Raw genomic sequence first — 21,731 nt, 5'->3', positions numbered from 1 at the left:
CACAAACTGAGAGTTTCCAGTGAAATTAATTAATATTAATTAAAAATTTAATATTACAGAACTGACTGTTGGTCAAATTCTGACTAAGAGCAATATGGTAAAATATAATTAGACCTTGTTCAATTCCCTAAGAGATCACACTGCTGGGAATGGGGCTGTGGACACTCTAAAATCAAGGTACAGGACTTCACATTCTACCATAGTCATTTTTTTAAAAATCACTTAGGCTGGACAGATTTATTGGCTGCAATTAAATGAATTATGATCACATCAGTTTTGCACAGTAGCTATTATGCAAAATAAATTCAGGGATTTGAATCAAAACTATGCCCATGCCATCACACAACACAATTCCTGCTAAAGTGAACAGGTTATACTCCCAAAATCCATCTCACTTTGTCCATATAATATTTTGTTCATGAGACAGGTATTTTGGTAGTCCTAGGATGCTTTAGTCTCTCTTTATTCTCCAGTGCAACTCCTCCTTAGGCAATTCCAGAAATATTCATCTTCTTGACCATTAGGGAGAATGCATCTAGCAAAAAGGGACAGAAAGATGTCAAAATTATATTGAGGAGAATAAATTACAACCATTTTAAGTTTTATTACATATAAAAGTTCTTCAGCTACATGGAAAATGAATTGACAGAGAAATAAGGCAGTCTATTAGGAATCAAGGATGAAGTTAGTAAAGGCCAAAACAAATTGGGCTCAATTGCTGTGTGCCCTTTTGCAATGGATAATAATAGTCTTGGTGGTATGTGGGAACCCACATTTAACATTTCCTGCTAAAAGGCTTCCCACAATTCATGGGAACAAAGGAGACAGGCAGTTTTATGATCTTTATTGAAATGGAGTTGGCAGCACAAAATTCCTCCCCGGATGGAATGGAATCAGGGTGGGTATATCCCCCATTTAGCTGGAACAGGCACCAAATCTGACCTCTAGAAATGTAACCAAGGGCCACTTTGGAAATTTGAATAAAGGAAGGTAAAAAAAAAAAAAAAAAGACAAAACCACAAAACAAACAAACCAACCAGCAAAAAAAAAACTCCAAGACACCAAGAAGTCATCAACCCAAAGATCCCAAGAGGTGAGCACCTTCATGGCTTTGTGGTTTGGGCTTTACATTCCTGCCTGAGCTGCTGATTTCTTTCACTGCCTGCCCCAGAGGCACCAACAGAGCCACCTGACTGTGCTGCAGGGTGAGATCACCACAAAATCGGAGCTTATTAATCAAAAGCTAATGCTTGGCAAAGCAGGCAGCTCTTCACAGCACAGATTAGTCTGCTTTAGCAGCACTGTCTGTAAAATCAAGGTGGGTATGCTTAATCAAATATATAAATACATTCAGAGTATATAGTCACCTTGTAATCTAACATTAAGAGAACCAAACAATTGATAAACTCCGTTAAAAAACTCTAACAATATACAGAAAAAACCCGAATGTATCAGCTTCTAATGAAATATACCTCCAAGTTTCTGTTGTCAGATCTAGTTGCAACAGATAACATGTTCATTAGAAAAGGAGCAAATCAGACAGAAATCACAGTCATCCCAATTATTTTTAAAATATTTTTATTTTTACTACAGGACTTCCAGCTTATTGGAGGAGGTGAGAAATTATATTATGTCTGACAAGGTACTCCCTGCTTCCTCCCTGCCTTAGTTTTAATTATCAGCTGAAGAATTTGGGCTAAATTTATTATAACTATGCCCACTAGAGAATTCTCTCCTCTGACTCATGAGAGATGCCTGCATTCATTCCACTCTTCTTGCAAACATAAGTCCAAAAATAGACCAAAATACACTGAAACTTTTGCCCCAGGAGCCTCATGCCACGCTAATGAAATCAATGGGAAATTCACCACTAACTTCAAACAAATGTAAGATCAAGCACAAAATTATCTTCTAAGATTTCATACCTATTTAGAACCCTGCAGAAGATCTGAAACTGTTTTAAGACATTTATTAAATTAGGTTCTACATAATTTTGTGAACTTGGGCATACCCCATCTTAGCAATAAGTAAGCAAAAGGATTTTAAAAGTGGTTTTCAAATGCTAAATCTGCACCTGATTGATCACTGACCAACATGAACTTCATTTTTAGCAGTACTACAAGATGCCTGGGACAAAGTGGCTTTCCAAAAGATCAGGGCCCAGTTTTCCAAACTGAGGCCTCTATAACTTCATGCCAACACAGGAAAAAAATAATCAATAGTCACACTTGGAAATGCGATTGCTTTCAACTTTACCAAACTCTGCCCAAAAATATTTATGGCAGAGGTCAGTCTTGGCAGTGATTGCACTCTCTGTACAGTTCATTTTTCCTTCTGCTACAATGGAATTCTTTCTTGTTACTTTTCATTATGGCACAGTCAGGACTGCTTGCTTTTAAGGGGTCTTTCCTCCCCTTTCTGTTCTTGATCCAACCTTCATGGCACTGTACTGGTTTGGGGTCTTTCTGCACATTCTCTTACTTACAAGATAAGGTTCATTGTCTCATGAAATAGCATTTTGACTATTTTGATCACTTTCCTAAGCCCAAACCAGAACATTTAGTAGCAGGTATTATCTATGATGTCCTGTTTTACCTCTTGTTAACTATTGCCCCCAATAATCTAGTGGAAAAGTCATGGAAAATTATAGACTCAAGATGCTTGGTAAAATAGACCATGATCCAATTCCTTCAACTAAGATAAAAGTTTTCTACCTAATCTCTACAGCATGTGTAGAGATCTTGTAGACAAGAATTAAGGCAGAAAGCAGAGCTGAAGTGCAGTAAATGATTCACCTGAAGCTGGGGCAATGGAAACAGAGAGATTTGCTAACAAGGTTCCAGACTCTGAGGACAGATGTTGGAGTCTGTGACATAAGTTACAGGGCTAATACAAAAAAACCCATTTACAGGTATTTACTGAGCTGCTGCTTGCTCCCAATTTACTTTTTGATAGCTCAGTGACAGACTGCTCATTATCAGGACAAAGATACCTGCATGTTACTAATGCCTACAATGCCAATATCAAATTTGGTGTTCAAATTTTTATTCAACACTTTGCAACACTTAGAAGACTTAGGTAAAACCCTTCCAGAGCACCTTGAGGAATAAACCTTTAGCTGTTGGGCCCTAAAAATACAAGGCATCTATTATATTTGCAGGGACCCCATGGCAGGAAGGAATGATGACTCTGACTCCATGTTCTCAGAAGGCTAATTTATTATTTTATGATACTATATTATATTAAAGAATACTAAACTGTACTATACTAAAGAATACAGAAAGGATACTTACAGAATGCTAAAAAGATAATAATGAAAACTCCTGACTCTTTCCAGAGTCCTGACACAGCTTGGCCCTGATTGGCCAAAGAGTGAAAACAACTCCCAGCAGAATCCAATGGAACAATCACCTGTGGGTAAACAATCTCCAAACACATTCCACACCAGCACAACACAGGAGAAGCCTGTGGAGAAGAGTGCATACTCTAGTGGCCACAGCATGAACTATTACCTGATAACCCTAAATAAAAACCATTACTGTGTTTGATAAACAGACAAAAATTCAATGTCACAATCTTAAATTAAAGCACGTGCATCAGACTGACATCTGAATATGATTAAACAAAGCTAGAGTGTAGAGAGTTAACTTATGGCAGCTCAAGAAATAATCAGGTCCACTACAGTTATACAACACAGCTATCATCTACTAGAAATAAACCTGCATAACTTAGCAGCTGTGTATTTTGAAGGCCTCCCTTCCTACACCATTTATGCAACTACAGATTCAAGTAAACATTCTGAACATGTACACTACAATGGGAATATAGGAAGAACAGCAGAATCAAATTCAGAATAAATAAACCCCAAGTAAAGCAGCTTAGTGTACCTGTTAACTTGAACATCTCAGTTCATCAGAGCAAAAAGTGTGATCAGCTTTCACTCCAAGAGATGTCCACAATGGTTTAGGGCAAAAAAGAGCTGGGGCAGTTAAGACTCACTAGAAATATTCAACTGCCCATTAATTCAGGAGGTGAGAATACCCAGACTTGTGTTAAAGTATTTTTGCTGCAGGGTAGGGGAAAGGATATGCTCATTCCATAGGCAGAAACATTGTTGTCCTGTTCTGTAGGGCCTTTTATCCTTTTATTGATAGGGAACATGAGAAATACTGAAAGACCTGGCCTTTTTGTCTTCTGTGCACAGCTAATCCTAGACCTCTGTTTTGGATCAACTTGTCTGAGCTCACACAGGACAGTCCACAAGACTTTTTGTCCAAATTGCTTTTTGTTTAAACTCACACAAATAGGTAGGTTCTGCACTTAAGAGCTGCCAGAAATTAAATACTATGTCAAAAATTTTAAGACCTACTAATTGACTGAGATTCTTTTAAAAATTGTATGTAAAAGAAGTCTCAGCCTAACTGCAATTCATGATAATATGAATTAGCTGAATGCAGCACTGCTGATGAAGCTTCAAGGTACTTACTAGAGGAGAAGCAAACATCTGGTTGTTTGTAAAAAGCACTTTTTTCAACTCATCCCCCCAGCTTTTGTAATATTTCAGGTCATTTGCCAGCAGGGAGGACAGATTGAGGAAAACAGCAGTCCTGTGTCTGGGGAGGTCTGCTCCTGGGTAAATCAGAAAGAACTGAAAAAAACCCACCCACTTAACAGCAAAGTGCATTGGATAGCTGTGGCATTCACATTCTCTGAAAAAATTCCTTCACCCAGGATTTTTCTCCTGGGAAGCTGAGAACCCTCAGAGAAAAGGAAAACAATTCTTATCTCATTTGCTTCTCCTGTGTTGTGCTCATGTGGAATGTGTTTGGAGATTGTTTACCTGTAGTTAGAAAAGGAAAACAATTCTTATCTCAGTTGCTTCTCCTGTGTTGTGCTCATGTGGAATGTGTTTGGAGATTGTTTACCTGTAGTTAGAAAAGGAAAACAATTCTTATCTCAGTTGCTTCTCCTGTGTTGTGCTCATGTGGAATGTGTTTGGAGATTGTTTACCTGTTACTTCAGTTACTTTCCAGCTCTTTACAGCAGGTAAAGTGTGCCAAGTTATCACCACCTGCCCAGCAGGCAGCACCAAGCAGTTCATCCAGTGTGTCCTTACTAGAATGCTGGGGCCTTTTGTCGCACTTGTATGCTTAACTTTCCATTTTCAGTGTCAAATGGGGATGGGAATTTCAGGTTACTGAATAATGGGATCTGTGGGATATATCCTTGAAATAGCTCTCACATTGATTTCTCAGCAGAGCAAATATCTTTCAGTTCAAGAAAAGTCCCAGCAGATAAGAAGGCAGCTCCCCACTTCTCCCAGCACCATGCTTTGAGAATAACATATAAAAATTCATCATTGCAAGTTTCCTCTCATTCTTTCACTCCAGAGGCAAAGCACCAGGCACTGAAGTCAGCCTTGTCCTTTCAGTCTTCCTGCAAAGATTTACTGAATTGCTTTTTTCATTCTGTCCCACTCCTGTCAGTATACCAAAATTCAGCAGAATACTGCATATGACAAATCAAACTGTCTCTCTCCAGTTAAGGATGAGATGTCCTTGAAGTCCTGTATTTTTTACAGCTGGACATATATCATGTTCCAGTTGTGCCCCGTGAAATTCTAGATAAACATATGGAAGATTGATTGAGATCCAGCACTAACAAAGTGCAAAAGAACAAAAAAATTATCTCTGCATTTGGATGGAAACAAATTCTAGGGACTTGGACTGTCCTTCCTGGTTAAGCTCAGGTATCTCATATTTCCTTAACAAATATATAAGGGAATTTGTTATTCCCTTTACAAATGCATGCATTTTAGCCCATTTAACCGTACACCAGGGTAATAACCTCATCTCAAGCTTTTTTGAATAGGAAATTCAAGTGTTCTTCATGTCAGAAGAATGCTTTTGCCTCTCTAATTAATGTCCTAATTGGCAAGGATCATGCCCACCAGAGCAACTTCCCATTAATTTTGAAGCCTCAAGATATCTTGAGGATTCTCACTACTTCAAATAGTAGGTTCAGAGAATCACATGGACATAAAACTCAAAAAAAAATCATATTACAGAACTGACTGTTGGTCAAACTCTGACTAAGAGTAACATGGCACAATATAATTTAACCCAGGAAACCTGATATAATTCCAGACTGTTCACCTGTATTTGTGCAGGGTGAAATAACTAAGCTTTCTGCATTTCTCTGAACTCAGTTACCTCCAGGACCTTTGATTTCACATTTTTGCAGCTGGCAAAAATCTCTCTCCTATTGTATTTGCTGGGAAATGCCCCGTGGCAGGGGGGAATGATGAATCTGACTCCATGTTCTCAGAAGGCTAATTTAGTATTTTATGATACTATATTATATTAAAGTGCACAGTACTACACTACACTAAAGAATACAGAAAGGATACTTACAGAATGCTAAAATGATAATAATGAAAACTCCTGACTCTTTCCAGAGCCCCAACACAGCTTGGCCCTGATTGGCCAAAGAGTGAAAACAACTCCCAGCAGAATCCAATGGAACAATCACCTGTGGGTAAACAATCTCCAAACACATTCCACACCAGCACAACTCAGGAGAAGCAAATGAGATCAGAATTGTTTTCCTTGTCTCTGAGGCTTCTCAGCTTCCCAGGAGAAAAATCCTGGGCAAAGGAATTTTTTCAGAGAATGTGAATGCCACACTCTCCCTTTTGCAAACTGAAAGCTGAGCCTGCAGCACTTCAGCTCACCCTCTGCCATATGTTTCAGTTTCACAACTTTGGGCTTCTCTTTGCAGAGTCTGAGTGTGGGGTTTGCTATTCTTAGCATTTCTGCCTGATTAAAAGCTCAGTTTCTGGTGACTTGTAGCAGAGAGATCACAAAAGCTCCAAGACTCAGGTTCCAAGCTCTGCAGCATGCACTTCTCCTCTGATGGTTTTCAGCTTTTACTGCTCCAAAGCGCAGCTCAGAGCACATGCTGTGCTGACCCACAGCTTCCCATATGCACTCAAATGAGCTTTCTTCTCCTTGGCAACAATAAATAATCTAATAAAAAAGACACTGCATCTTATAAACAGATTGTTATTCCTTTGCAGATCTCTCCAAGGGCCAGCAAACTTTGACCCAGCAGACTGACATCTCCAGGCAGATCAGATTTAAAAAGAAAATACCCAGCACTTCTATGAAAATATCTATGCCATGCTTACACAAGCCACATGCCACCTCAGCTGTTTGAGAGCACTCTGAACCTCAAGTTCCAAATCCAAATGAGGATATAAGTGTTCTGAGGTGGCCAGTGGCAGGGTGCAAGGGGCAGCTTTAACTGAGGTCACACTGTGGTTGCCAACAGGGAAACAGAATGTATTTATACATTTTAAAGCAGCCACAACAGACTTAATTGATCCCACAAAGGAATCGATTGCTCACCATCCTTCTCAGTGCAAGGGAATGGGGGGCATCAAATAAAGCTGCAGAAAACAACCAAGTGAAGAGGAAATTCAGGCAGCACACAATTGATCTTAGATAAAAATTACATTTGTCCATCCTGTCTTAAGCATTCATTTCCGGGCTCTCATCTAACTGCACTCCTGCAAGGCCATTAAGTTAATTAAGTTTAGAAGACCAAAAGCATCTCAGTTCCAGATGAATCTGATGAATCCACATGGAAATATCTTTGGGAACCAGTCTTTTATTCATGGGGATGACTGTTCTTGGCCAGTGCAGGATTGTTCTTCAAAGTATTAAGACTATCCCTATCTGCTTTTCAATATTCCCTTCTTTCATAAAACAAAATATTCCTGGACTGCACGTAGATGCTGTAACTCATGACCCAGTAATGTTAGTTACTTTTCCAGCTTCTGAAAGTTTCTAAGGCAGTAATTTCCAGCTTCCTCATCCCATTTGCTTGGATTAGTTAGACCTGGAATTTGGGAACAGAGCTCAGAATCTCTTCCCCTCTGTGCCTCAGAGAGGTCTGATACCTTCCTGTCACATGGCACTATGCCCCTTTAAAACAAAACTGCTCAGAACTGCCAAGTTCCTTTTTCACAGAACAAATTCAGCTACAAAATTCTGTCCTCCATCAGACCCAGCTCTAACATTACTGATTATAGGTTTCTCTCCTCTCCTCCCTCCTGCTATTGAAAGTATGTTTCAGATTAATTTCCCTACACAGGTATTTGCTGTAGAATTAAAAACAAATTAAACATTTCATCCCAGATTTCTAAGTCCTAGAGACGTTTCCAAACAATTTGGTAGGAAAGTACATTTAGAATAAGAAAGAGGCTGCTTGCATTTCACTTCAGATTACCATTTGCCACTTTGGCTTCATTTTACAGTCCGCTTCATCAGCATGCTCTGCAGTTGCCAAACATACCCATGCAATTGTTACTCTGTAGAATGAAAACCCAGCTGTACACACAAGGACCCAGGTGCCAAGACATATTTAGAAGGATAAAAACTATTGGAACTGATGGAGTCCCACACTTAAATACTGCAGTGGAACTGGGGTCAAATTTTAGGCACGAATCAAGACAATGCAGAAGCTAAAACCACTCAAGAGGAAAGTTCTTCATGGTCCTGGCTCCACTGCCAGTGCTGTGACCCCTTGGATGTTGTCAGTGCTCGAGAATGTCAGATAAGACTCATTACAGAGCAACCTGCATGAAATTCAGTGACCTCTGACACCAAGTGGATCAGACTAGACGATCTGATTATGCTTTCTGTGAACCCCCTAAGAGCCATGGATTAGATCCTCCAATGAAAAAGGCTGGGCAGAGCCCCCCACTGCTCTTAGAGCAGAGGTCTTGCCATCAGCATTTCCAAACAGAAATCAAAGTCAACCTCTCAGTCACCTCCCTTGAAGTTGACAATGTTTTGGTTTTTTGGTTTTATTTCTCAAACAGTAAGAACCAGAAAGCAGCTTGGAATTTCTGTTTTTTTTTTAATAATTCTGCTGGAAACACTGAGTGGAGAAGCTGGGAATTTGTGGCTTGGAGTTTGGACATGAATCAGCAAAGATGGGATGCTCCCCTTGGCAGAGTGCCCTTGAATTAGAGGAAACTGTAAAAGGAGCAATTCTCATGGTTCAAGCTATTGAGGCTTGTGCCCTAATTCTGCACAGATACACACACACGGTGCTTCTCAATGAATAGATGTTGCTAGGGATTCTCGTCTCTCCCATCATTAAGTTTTAACCATTAAAAACACAAGTTTCTCCATGCAGACCTGTTTTTATTGTAAGTAATATAAAAGTAACTTAGCAAAGAAAAAAGGTGGATTGAGATTACTATATTTAGCAAAGGACTACATAGATATGAATTCAAGTACATGAAAAGCAGAAGGATGGGTCAGTGCATGAAAATGCCCAAAGGACAAAGAAGTATGAAAGATCCACAGAGCAGAAGCTGTGAATTGTGACAACTACTTGGGTTTAAAGATACTTATAAAACAATTGCCAGCATTTTCTCGCATTCTCTAAAAATTAAAGTTCAGCAAAACAAAACCTGTATATACACAAGACAGAGAAGGAGTCCTGTTCCACATAGATTTACTCTTTCTTATAAAAGAAAAAAAAAGGAAAAAGAAAGAAAAGCACACACATGCACACAAAAGAGGAAGCCAGTAAAGTCAGGCTACTTGACAACCACAAATCCAGATGTGCACATGGACTGGTCACCTGCCAGGGGTGGAGACCTTCCCACTGAGCCTCAGCAGGAGCAATCACTACTCCAGGCAGAGGAGAGAGGCTGCTGCTACATGAAGATAAAACCTACAGTGCATCACAAGGAAGCCCACAACCAAGGGTGACAAAAGAAATTCTTGCTGCACCCCAGATTGCAACCGTACACACCTGACCTGACTGGGGAGCTGCCCCAAAATCTCCTCCTGCAAACAATCTGGGTGGATCCCACCACTTTGAACAGAGCAGGTCAGAGCTCACAGCTCACTTTGTCTGGATACAATTTCAGTGAAGGCAATCAAGAATAGTTTTACACACAACAACTGATACCGGGGTCCCTTAGATGCCATTTTAGCCTGCTTACAAGGATTTGTGGTCAAATAACCTTGGGCAATTCTAAGAGTAGGTATCCAGCTAACAGTGCAAACAAACATAATGAGGCACCTCATTGCATGGCAGGGCAGGTAAAATGCTACATTTCTCCTCTGGGACCAATCTAAATGTACATGAATAGACATTTGATTTTGGGAGCAAAAGAGAAAAGGGAAAATTGTCCTAACCAGATGGATAAGCCTGGCTGGCTGTGGCTGTGCTGTACACTTTCCCAAGTGCTACCAGGTGCCAGCCACACTGATGCTCTCAGTGAGTCACCACAAGCCAGACACTCTCCAGAAGAAGCTGTCCTGTGGCCAACAGCAGAATTTATCCAAGAATTTATACAAGTCCAGCTTTGACCCCAAGTTCTTGCTTTGGAAGCTCAGACTACACATCCTAGCCCTAGGAATACCAACCCCAGGAATCCCACCAGGCCTCTGAACACAGAGGAACAACAAAACTGCTTTGATTTACTGCTCAAAGTCTCCATCTGCACTGAGATTGTTGTTCTGAGAGATGCTTCCATCCATCCCTGACTCCTGAGAAGCACTGGGGTACTCAGTGCTCACAGACAGTGTGTTTGTGTGTGGTTCCAGCTGTGGTGCAAGCTGACTGATCAAGGAGTTGGCAGCAAGGCCCAATGGTCCACATCCAAAGCAAAGTTCAGCTCACAGCTCCGAGCCTTTGCCCTTTAAAGCATTTTCCTGCACCACCCTGTGCCAAGAAAATGAGTGAGCAAACAGAGAAAGGCAAACACTGATTGCAAAAGTCTATTCCTGATATTCTGAATGTGCTCAGTGACTTGTCCATCACAGCCAGATGTTTGAGATTTGAACAAACTAAAGCCCAAATTAAAGTTGAACAAATTAAAAGCCCTGCTTTTTGCCCTTGGCGTATTTTGGTTTGTAGTGCATCTCATTAGTGTGATTTCCTTTAATGGCTCATTTAGTTTTTGGACTGAAAATTAGAAACCAAGCAAATCCTAATTTAAGCAAACATTTTTTTGTACAGCCACTTGCTGGCACCTCAGAACTTAGGGGGCTTGGGAAGGATAGGGAAAAAAGGGCTTTCTGTTTATCCACTTCACCACAAGTCTTTTTGATGCTAAAATATTCAGGTTCTAAATACTGCAAAGAGAATATTTGTTTTCTTAAAAAACACTTCCATGAGAATTTAGAGGTCTGAAGTTGATATATCTACCCTTAGTGGCCAATTTTAATTGGCAATATCCCTTTAAAAACAAAGGGCCTTAGCTGCAAAGAGGTGCTTTGAATGAGAAAACAAATTTGGTTTTGAGGAGTTCAGATGCCTGGAACCTGACATCTTTAAAGCAGAAAGAGCTTTCCTCAAGAGATTCAGCTTCCCAAGAAACTGAACTAAAGGCCAACAGCATTTGGAGAGGGAATTTTAAGAACTGAACAGAAAGCTTCCAAGATCTGTCCACTTGAAAGAATCAGGTCTTTAAAGTTTGAAATAATAGCATTATATAAAGAAAATGAAACTCTTCTCTGTGAAGCTAATCACACTTTAAACTGAAGATACAGAAAATGCTAAAGGTTTGTGCTAAGCAATGAACCACACAAAGCCCTCACCCTTCTGGCCTTATTAAATATCACGCAGACATTCACAACTGTATTCTAAATACTTCACTGTTTTGTATTAATGACACATGATCTGACATCCCAAAGATGCTCCATGGATTTCAGTGTTTAATGCTGCTGGGCCACTCTCCTCACATTGTCATTGCAGAAACATTTATCTCAACAGCATGATGCCAGCAGCACCTCTAGAGGTGGGCACCAAAGAGTGATCCCCTTAAATACAAGTTACACATGTTGTTCCAAGTCCCTTAGGCTATCCAGTAAATTCCATGATGCCATGGAAATACAGGTCTAACACTCTGGGGCATCAACAAAAACAAAACAGCAAATTGCACAAAGAGCTGATGTTTTCCATCTCACAACTTCCTTAAATAAGTAAAATTGTTGGAACTCCTCCCTGCAGAAAGTCACATGGCAAGCAATGTTTTTGCAGTGCTTTTGCAAATTTCTGGAGAATCTCTAACAGAGGATAATGCTCATTTAAGTGCACATTACAACCCTTTCAACCTGCATTAATTTATCTTGTAAGTGATCCCAGCTATCAGCTCCCTTCCTCTGCCTCACAAATATATCTTGATAAAAAGCAGTTACCCATTTCATAAAAAAAACCCCTGCAACGAGATATTCCTGCAGCTGAAATCACCCTTGCCCAGTCTCCCACTTCTTCAGAAAAGGCTCAAACACTTGTCAGATTCTAAGTCACGTGGAGGAGCAGAAAAGATGAAGTCAGAAGTCTTTCCCTGCAAAGCAGAGGGATGGCAGGTGCAGCAGGACACTGACTTCCAGAGGCTTTTCCACAGTGTCAGTGTGGCATTGCTGGAACATCCTCCCCACACCAGGGGTGGCCCAGATTGCTGTTCCAGGTTGAAAGGATGCTCTCACATTTCAGAGCTGTCAGTCACTCCCAAGTTGCTCTCTCAGAAGATGACCCCTGAGCTGACACTGATGCCATGATGGGTTTTTTGCCTTTCCTTTTTATACACATTTATAACATATTCTTAGCATTTATATTTATAATTCTTTAAACCTAATATCATACCATAGTCCAGGTGTTCTCCTAGAGCAGAAGAGCAAACATCCTAAAGGCCTCACAGCTGGAGGCCCAAAAGCCTCACTCTGTCTTGAGCCACCAAGGTTCTCTCTGGAACATACTCTAAACTAGGATTGAGTCCATCTGGGGAGAAATACTTTAAAATAAGGAGATGTCACACCATTCATTTAAGCCTCTCATGGGGAAATCTTTGTCAAATATGCTAATTTGCAAAGTCTAAAAAATTGTTTACATGATGCACCGTGTGTGCATTTCGGTGTATTCCACCTTGACAAATTGTTGCATGGAAGAATCCTTATTAAATACCAAGGTAAAACCCCTTTTTTTGTCCCTTAACCATGTTTGACTCATAATTCTAAGACCAGGGAAAAGGCATTGGCAGAAAGCTGTGTAATTTCCATAAGGACAGAGGAACATGAGCAGCCCCTGAGGAGGAGCTGGGCCTGGTCCTCAGCCTCACATGCTGAACATGAGAACTGATCTGCAACAGAAATTGTCTTAAATTTTTTAAGAGATTACTCTTTTATTGTAAATTCAGGCAACCCCAATGAGGGGAGAGAATGATACATCTGTCTCCATGCTCTCAGAAGGCTAATTTATTACTTCATTATACTATTTATGTTAAAGAACACTATACTATACTGAAGAATACAGAAAGGATACTTACTGAATGCTAAAAAGATAATAATGAAAACTCCTGACTTTTTCCAGAGTCCCAACACAGCTTGGCCCTGATTGGCCAAAGAGTGAAAACAACTCCCAGCAGAATCCAATGGAACAATCACCTGTGGGTAACCAATCTCCAAACACATTCCACATGAGCACAACACAGGAGAAGCAAATGAGATCAGAATTGTTTTCCTTTTCTCTGAGGCCTCTCTTGCTGCCTTTCAGCTTCCCAGGAGAAAAATCCTGGGCAAAGGAATTTTTTCAGAGAATGTGAATGCCACACTCTTTCAAGCCACACAGAGGTAGCACGGATCACACTCTGCAAGGTAGTCCCAAAACTCCATCTGAAGCTGTATGCACAGCTTGAGAAGGTCAGGAGGCACAGGCTGTATTGAAATGAACAAAATAAGTTTAGCTTGCTTTTTATCCAAATTTTCTCTCTCTGCTCAAAGGAGAATGAGATGAGTAGAGCTTGCCAAGATTTTTTCCTTATTACATTTGCTTTAAAAATCCATAACTTGATATCTAAATCATTTGTGTATTTGGACTAAACACATAGAGTTTGAAGAAAAATACAGTTCAAAAGTTTGTTCTTTTTTTTTTTTTCTTTAATATTCTCAATGAAACATTTTGGATACTTTTCCCAAAGCTTATACCTTCAGAATTAAAGGAAATGTTTTAAATTAAAATATTTCTTTAATGTCTGAATGTTTTGGATTAACTAGAAAGGATTATCCAGCAGTTTCATAGCTAAATAAGAACAACAAAAAATCCTGTTATTTCAATAGCTCTAAAGAATGTGGATTAGAAAGACACATCGTGTACAGCACTTTATAACTTTTGGAAACATGTTGTGAGAAAAGCTGTAGGAGAGCTACCTACAAGGAAAGCCATAAATAGAACTGGAAATTCATCCCTCACCCCTGCTGCTGTTTCACAGGTCTCCCTGAATATCACTGTGTATTTTGAATATCACACAGATCTTGAGCAGGTGAAGTCACTGCACTGCAGCAGCTTCAGAGGAACTTCCTGGACTTTTTGTGCAACAAATCTCCCATGACATAAGGATTTTTTTCCTTTTTTTTTTAGTGGCTCAGTGCCCCATTTTGGTAACTTTCTAGAGATACTGCCAGACTAATTGAAAAGGCTCAAAGTAAATAAGTAATGAAATTAGAGTCTGAGAACTGATTCAGAAGGAGTCTTGTTGGTTTTGTGGTTTGGAAACGTGTTTTAGAGGTTTTGGGCAGAGAGCCCACTGACTGAAACTTGCAAGTTAAAGGCTGTAAATCCAGAGCTTGTGGTGAATACACAAATCCTCTTTGAAACAAACTCCTGTAACTGGAATAGTCCTTAGGCATAAGCAGTGTGCTCCCCAAAGGCTCTTGGAATTCTTATGACTCTATCAGCTGCACAAAAAGGTGCTGTTCCTAGAACAATTTATCATCTGAAAGTTTGGGGCAAGCCTCAAGGAATCTATCTGAGGACATCAAGAAAATAAATATTTACTGCAGATTCTTCACAAGTTTGAATTAAATTCAGTGCAGTGTTTGCCATGGGATTTATTCATTAAGTTCCCTTATCATTAATGTGAGCTATGAGGAGAGCACATCACAGAGGAAATTCATCCACTGCTGTATCAGCAGAGATGCTGGAACTCACGGGTGTGCATGACATCCCAGATTGAGCCAGAACCCAAAATCTGCCATTGCAAAGCAATTCCATGGATGACATTACAAAAAGCAGTTCCTCTGTGTTAGATGCAGGGTCAGGCTTGTGCTATGTTTCAAAGCCAGAGCCACACAGATCCTTGGCATAGTTTTCCTTACATGTTTAAGTCTTCTCCATGAATGCTTTTTTGTCAATAATGCCACATAACTTAGAATGTTTATTTCCAGCAAGTTGCACACAGCAGAAACAAATTATTGGCAACAGGCAATAATATGACTTTTATTTGTAGTGGTGAAAAATAGAGGTGAAATTTGAGTTTGGAACAGATACAACTAAGAGCACCATTGTAACCAGTGCCCAAATCCTCCAGGGTAGTGTCATACATGCTGAACTGTTTGACATAATATTGTGGGAAGGCAAGTTTATAGAAATAGCAGTACTTTGAAAAGGGTTTCTAATACCTGTTTTTTTCAAAGGAATTTTGGTCTGTATCTTAGAAATCTGCATTTACCCATGGAGCTATTTAAAAGTCAAACAAGCCTTTAATCTTAATTCCACTGAACAGAAGGGAGGCAACAACTTCATGTTAAATCAAGGATATGGACGTACAAACAGTAAGCAGCTGAGTTTATTTTTTAGAAATATCTCTTCTGTTCTCTGCTCACAGACTGCCCTAAAAACATATCCCTGCTCAATTCTCAGTCTGACTGGCTTCTAAAGCCAGCTACTTTAAAGGTTCAGGCTTAGCTAATCAGGCAGACAGCACCACTGTCCCTGTAGCTCTTCAAACTCCTAATCAAAACCATTCCACAGTTCTTCATTTAGATACAGAAAATATATCACATTTCTACAGAAGCACAGAGACCTCAGCAGCTGTTAGTTTCCAGATTAGTAAACTGTAATTGGAGGGTAGGTGCTGATCCTAAGTCATTAGCAGAATGTCCCCAAATGCTGTGGATGGCTGCCTGCTGTGCTCCTCAGAGCAAAGGCACCAGCAAAGAAACACTTTCTGAAGAGCAGAGATAACAGAGGTCACCAGCATTACGATCAAGGTTCCAGATAATCTCCAAATTAAAGGCCTTCAGGTGCAATGAAGCCCAGCTGGCCCACATCAGGGTGATAATCTAAACATAATCCACAACCTGCCAAACTGAAGACTGAATTAATTATAACACTGAGGGGCTATGTAAAAAACCAGATTACTGAGCTCCTATTGACTGAATTTGATTACCCTGGAAACAACATGGCAATTCATTGAATTTTATCCCCTTCAGTTCTGCTTTGGACAGACACAGTTTTGTTGAACTGTTGCTGTATCTCAAATTAAGCCTCTGCAAGATTTGGCATGCAGTAGCAACCTTGGCTGAAAAGCCTGAAAATTTGACAGCTAGGTAAGCGATCCAAATCTTTTAGTTCTTTTCTTCAGAATATCAAGTTCTCAGAACAGGCTGCCTCACAAGTATCCTGCTATGCTTCATGAGGTGCTACATAACCCAAGAACAGTCACATTCTTGCAGCACTTTGGCTTTTTATTAACTCCATCTTAGTGGACAGTACTAAAAATAAGTAAAAAATAAAAATCCAGGAAGATTCATGTTTAATTACTTTCAGTTTTAGATTTATCACAACTGGTTTACTGAGGCCTAATACACTGTTCCTCTACTATAACATAACTCAGTTCCCTGACAGTGAAATTCTCTACATCTGTAAATAAAAAGCCTGTTCTTTGTGCATTCCAGGAATTGAGATGCACACTGCTTAAAGAGGAATGATCCAAAAATACAGCAGAAAAAAGGCTCTGCTCATTTTCATAAGCTTAATTTTTTGCAAAACCCTTGTTAGTATATTTTAAATAAACTCTTGTTATATTGTTTTAAATAATATATTTTAAACATTTTAATAAACATTTGATTCATGTCATTTATGACTTAAAACACAAAACTGCAGAAAAACATTTATTAACAGATTACAGTGATTCACTTATCTTCCTTCTTCTACCTGAAATGGAGGTAGAGCTGTCCATTTAGAATTTCTCATTGCTTACTGAATTGAGCATTTCTGTTCTGCACACACCCTCCTCTTCCAACAGAGCATTTTCAAAACAAAATATTTGCTCCCCAAAGCACACCACCACACCATGACCAGGAAACATGTTGGAAATAAATACAAACAGATATTTTTAAAAACACTTCAGAAGACTTCTAGGGTTGCTCCCTTCAAAAGAAAAGAACACAATGAAGATGCTCCCTGCCATGCCCCTTCCTCCTCTCTTTTTTCCTTGCACTGTTTCTTAAATGCTGGAATTATCTAATTTGAACATTACTCATTATTTAAAAAGAAAAAACAAAAAATACCAAACTTTGGCACAGCAAGTATTCTCAGAAGAAATCTCACATATTTTTAGACTAGCTCACAGTTTGTAAAGTCCCCAGGGCATAAACATGGAAATAAAAAGCACTTTAAACAATCAAACTACAAATATGCTGTAAAATGAGCATGGATGTTGCAGTGATTATGCTCATAATTTTTTAAAAATCTTAAATATTATTATTATTATTTTAATTTTTTTTACAAAATTCAGCCTTTGATAAAATCCTCCACAGGTCTGAACTACCAGTCAAAAATTCACATGCCATCTCCAAATCCCACGTTGATCCCTTCAACTCCACTTCCTGAGGTTAAATGCCTTTAAATGCCAACCACAGGGCTGATGGTGAAACATTTCCCTACTCTCCTAAGCAAGGGCAATTGAGCAGAGGGACCTGCAGGCCTGGCAGTGCACATCAGCCTGCCACAGCCCCAGGTGGGATTGAGGAGAGGAGATTTGTTTGTTCTCATGGTTTTCCCTTTAAGAGCCCAGGCAAGTGCCAGGGCTCCCCAGGGACCAGCCCCAGGGAGGGTCAGGCAGTGCCTGGGACCCTCTGGCTCCAATCCTGCTCCTTTCTGCACCAACCCTGGGGGTTCTGATGCCTTGGGAGGATGCCAAAAACAGAGCTAGACAGGGTTAAAGGAATAAAGTAGAGATTTACTAAAAGGCTTTCAAAGGATACACCATGGGCAGTACAAGGCCATGGCTCCACCCAAGATGGATGAGGTCAGGAGTTTTCACACTTTAAGTTTTGGTCCATTTCCATATTGGGGTTAATTGTCCGATTCCAGCTGCAGGTTATGCAGTCCTATCCTCCCAGTTTGCTCTCCTCAATTCCCTATTGTTGGCGCTTTTTGGGCCTGAAGCTGTGATGTTGTCCTTGGTTCTCGGGCCAGAAAAGTATTATTTTGTGTGACTGAGCTGTGAGGAGAATTGCTAACACTTCAAGTTCAGAGGTTGCACACCAAGGCAGGACAGAATTGGCAAAATAGGAAAGCTGAAACTTAGGGCATCAGTTCTGGTGGACATCAGGTGGAACATGAGCCAGCAGTGGGCCTTTGAGGGGCCAAAGGGGGCTGATGGTTTCCTGGGCTGCATTGGGCACAGCAGCACCCTCAGGCTGAGGGAGAGGATCCCTCCCCTCTGCTGAGGCCACACCTGGAGAGCTGAGCCCAGGAACGTACTGAAGGCATGTCTTAGTTGGAAATGCAAGATGTGGCTTTGGGTGTGCATTCTATCACCATCTACCACAGGTGGGGCAGTTCTCTGCTGTCCATGGGGCAGTTTTTTCTTTATCTCTCCCACAGCCAATCCTCCCTCCAGGAGATCTCTGCTGTCCATGGCCACTGAGTGTCCCTGCAGGGCTGATCCAATTCCAGCATCCCATGGGGAGATGCTGCATTGCCCAGGGCAGGAGCCAAGCATTCCTACCTGGATCCAATGTGAGCCTGGCACAGCCCAGCAGCCTTTGCCCAGTGCATTGCCAGAGGAGCAGCTTCTGCTGCCCTGCATGGCCAGAGGGAGCCCAGGCCCATCTGCAGCAGCCCTGGAGCTGCAGAGGAAAACTCCCCCCTTGTGCAGGATCCCTGCTCCAGCAGAGCCACAGCTGGCACTGCAGGAGGGCTGAGCCCCCATGGGATGGGGCTGTGCCACCCCCCTGACACACAGGGGGCCAGGGGGCCAAGTTCTATTTTTTTTTTTTTTTACTATTACATTTGTTTTGGTTTTTTTTTAGTTTTCCTCGTAAAGCACTGTTATTCCTACTCCCATATCTTTGCCTGAGAGCCCCTTAATTTCAAAATCATAATAATTCAGAGGGAGTGTGTTTGCCTTTTCCACTTCAGGGGAGGCTCCTGCCTTTCTTAGCAGACACCTGTCTGTTCAAACAGAGACAAGGCAGCACAGGGTTATCAAGATGATTGAGGGACTAGAGCACATCCCCTGTGAGGAAAGCGGAGGAAGCTGGGCTGCTGCCTGGAGTAGTGATGGCCCAAGGGGATCTTCCAAAGCACATCAATACCTGAGTGAAAGGTGCTGAGAAGATGGCCAGACCCTTTGCAGTGGTGCCCAGTGAAAGGACAAGAGTCAATGGACACAAACTGGAGCTGAACATCAGGAAATGCTTCGTTACTGTGAGCATGACTGGCACAGCTTGCCCATGGAGATTGTAGGATCTCCATGGCTGAAGGCTTTTAAAAACCATCTGGACATGGTTTGGGCAGCCAGCTCTGGGCAGCACTGCTTCAGCCTCCCTGCTGGGGAACATGAAGCCTCAGGTTTCAGCTTTTATATTTTTCAGATTCTGTGCTGCTTTAGTGTGTGGGTCTGGGCTTCATATCAGGGGATGGTGAGCTCTGTGCACAGAGCAGGGAGACAAAACAATTCCTGCTCTGCCTGGGCACCAAGGACAAATGATCCAAATCTCAGCCCAAGAGCACAAACACCGTGGGCTGGAGAGAGAAAAACAAGCAGGGTGGGACCGGATAGGCTAAAGCTGGAATTGGACAATGAACTGCAAGATGCAAATGGAGCAGAACTGATCACAGTGAGAGACCCCACGAGCAGTCATGCATTTTGTGACCATTTTGGGTTCATTTTTGGTGTACCCCTGGCTGGGCTCTTGTGCTGCCCAAACTGGATGCCTCTTAATAATGCCGTACTTTATTCTTTAATTCTGTCTAGTCTCTGTTCTATGTCAGCCTTCACAAGTCATCAGACAAATGACATCCAGAAGCTCCTTCCCACCCCAACCATTGTGTATTATATCTGTGATTCAGTATCCTTGCTCATTCCAAAGCTGAAAAAAAGGAAATCACCCCCTCAGCCACTCCACTTTTGAGTTACTTAGGAAAAAACTTTGGTGCCTGATCCTGATAGACAATGCATGTATTGAGAGCACTGCTGAGCAGAACAAAAGGTTATGTGGGGGCAACAGCCCCCCCACCACAGACCTGCACTTGAGGTCTCACCCACAAAAGTGCTCTCAGGAGCTGCTCAGCAGAAAGGGAGAACAGGACCTCCTGAAGCACCAAGCTGGGCACTCACAAGGGGAAGACCAAGGCACACAGCTGTGTGACATGGGGAGCAGCTCACTGCCTGAGGCTGCTATAGTGAGCCAGCAGGATCACAATGGGAAAGAGAACCAGCCAGGCTGCAGAAAAGCACCTTTTCAGCCTCTTCTGACCTAAGGAATAAAGCACCTTTCCCATTCCAGGCAACTTACATGCAATCATGTATAATTTACAGAGAGCAATGCCCTTTACCATTGGACTTTACAAATATCAAGTGTCAAAATGTTTATATGTTCCAGAATCAGTGTAAGGTGTAAGAAGCTGAATTTACCATTGCCTTGAATCTCCAACAACCACTTAAACCACAACAAAATGGAAGTATCTGCAGTAATTTCATGTATATGAACACACATTGAAAATCACATCCAGTAAGGACTGTAAAATAGTAATGATTAGTCTTTTTTGTGTTTAATGCTTATTTTGTCCCCATTTGTCATTTAATTGCTTATTAGCTGGTGACAGCAAGAAAACAGAGTCCTCACAAAATGGGAAATTCTACAAACCTGAGTGAGACAAAAAGTCAACAGTCCAGTGGAGGTCACAGAGAACCACACACCTCCACACAAACAGACCATGCCCCTAGCCCCTGGGCAAAAAGAGATTTTAAAATGCAAATTAGATACCCACACAGTAACAAATCATTGTAAGTAGAAAACCTTTCAGCCCAGTACTTTAATTTCAAGATGACATATAGTTTAATGTTGGTGCTATAAAACCTCAGTGCTGTTTTTAACTTGCTGTTCTGCTCTCCCCTCAGATTTACTGCAACAGAATTGAACCAGGGTTATAAAGAGCATGTGTAGTTAAAGAAATTCTATTTGATCCTGGAAATAGTTTCAGAATGGGCAATTAAATCCATTTTTCCAGCAACTTAGATAGTCTCAGCAGTCAGTGTTGTAATTTGTTGTAAAGCCTACCACACATGAAATATTGTGGCTATCAGCTTCTGGCTTTTTAATGGTGTGATGCCAACCACAAGAGCTCTTTAATACAGTAAAGCTTAAAAAGACCAGAAAATGAACAATTTTTCATCTTCATTTTTCAAAACTGAAAAACTCTCACACTCTTGAGATGAAAGGCACCACAGAAAGACTTTAATATTAATTGTCTATGATACGCAATTCAAATATTCCTACAGGAAATTGCTAATCTTAGAGTGATATTAATATAAGCCTGACTTAAGACACCAAGTAGGACTGCACATGGAACAAACAAGACATTCAAGAAGTTGTCTTGTGTGGCTTGGGCACGAGGATGGGCAGAAA

General features: G+C 40.9%; 1 long non-coding RNA gene across 2 annotated transcripts in view; it reads right to left on the bottom strand.

Annotated features, from left to right (window-relative positions):
• Positions 1 to 238: 238 nt before the first annotated feature.
• Positions 239 to 21,731, bottom strand: part of LOC143694902 (uncharacterized) — a 52,297-nt gene continuing 30,804 nt past the window's right edge. For both annotated transcript variants that reach the window (XR_013183709.1, XR_013183710.1), the window contains one exon: positions 239 to 535. This is a non-coding gene — a long non-coding RNA (uncharacterized LOC143694902). The remainder of the gene's footprint in view (positions 536 to 21,731) is intronic.

The sequence above is a fragment of the Agelaius phoeniceus genome, chromosome 10 (assembly GCF_051311805.1).
Source record: "Agelaius phoeniceus isolate bAgePho1 chromosome 10, bAgePho1.hap1, whole genome shotgun sequence".
Lineage (NCBI taxonomy): Eukaryota > Metazoa > Chordata > Aves > Passeriformes > Icteridae > Agelaius > Agelaius phoeniceus.
Note: the sequence above shows the minus strand (reverse complement) of the source record. Positions and strands in the feature narration are given on the sequence as shown.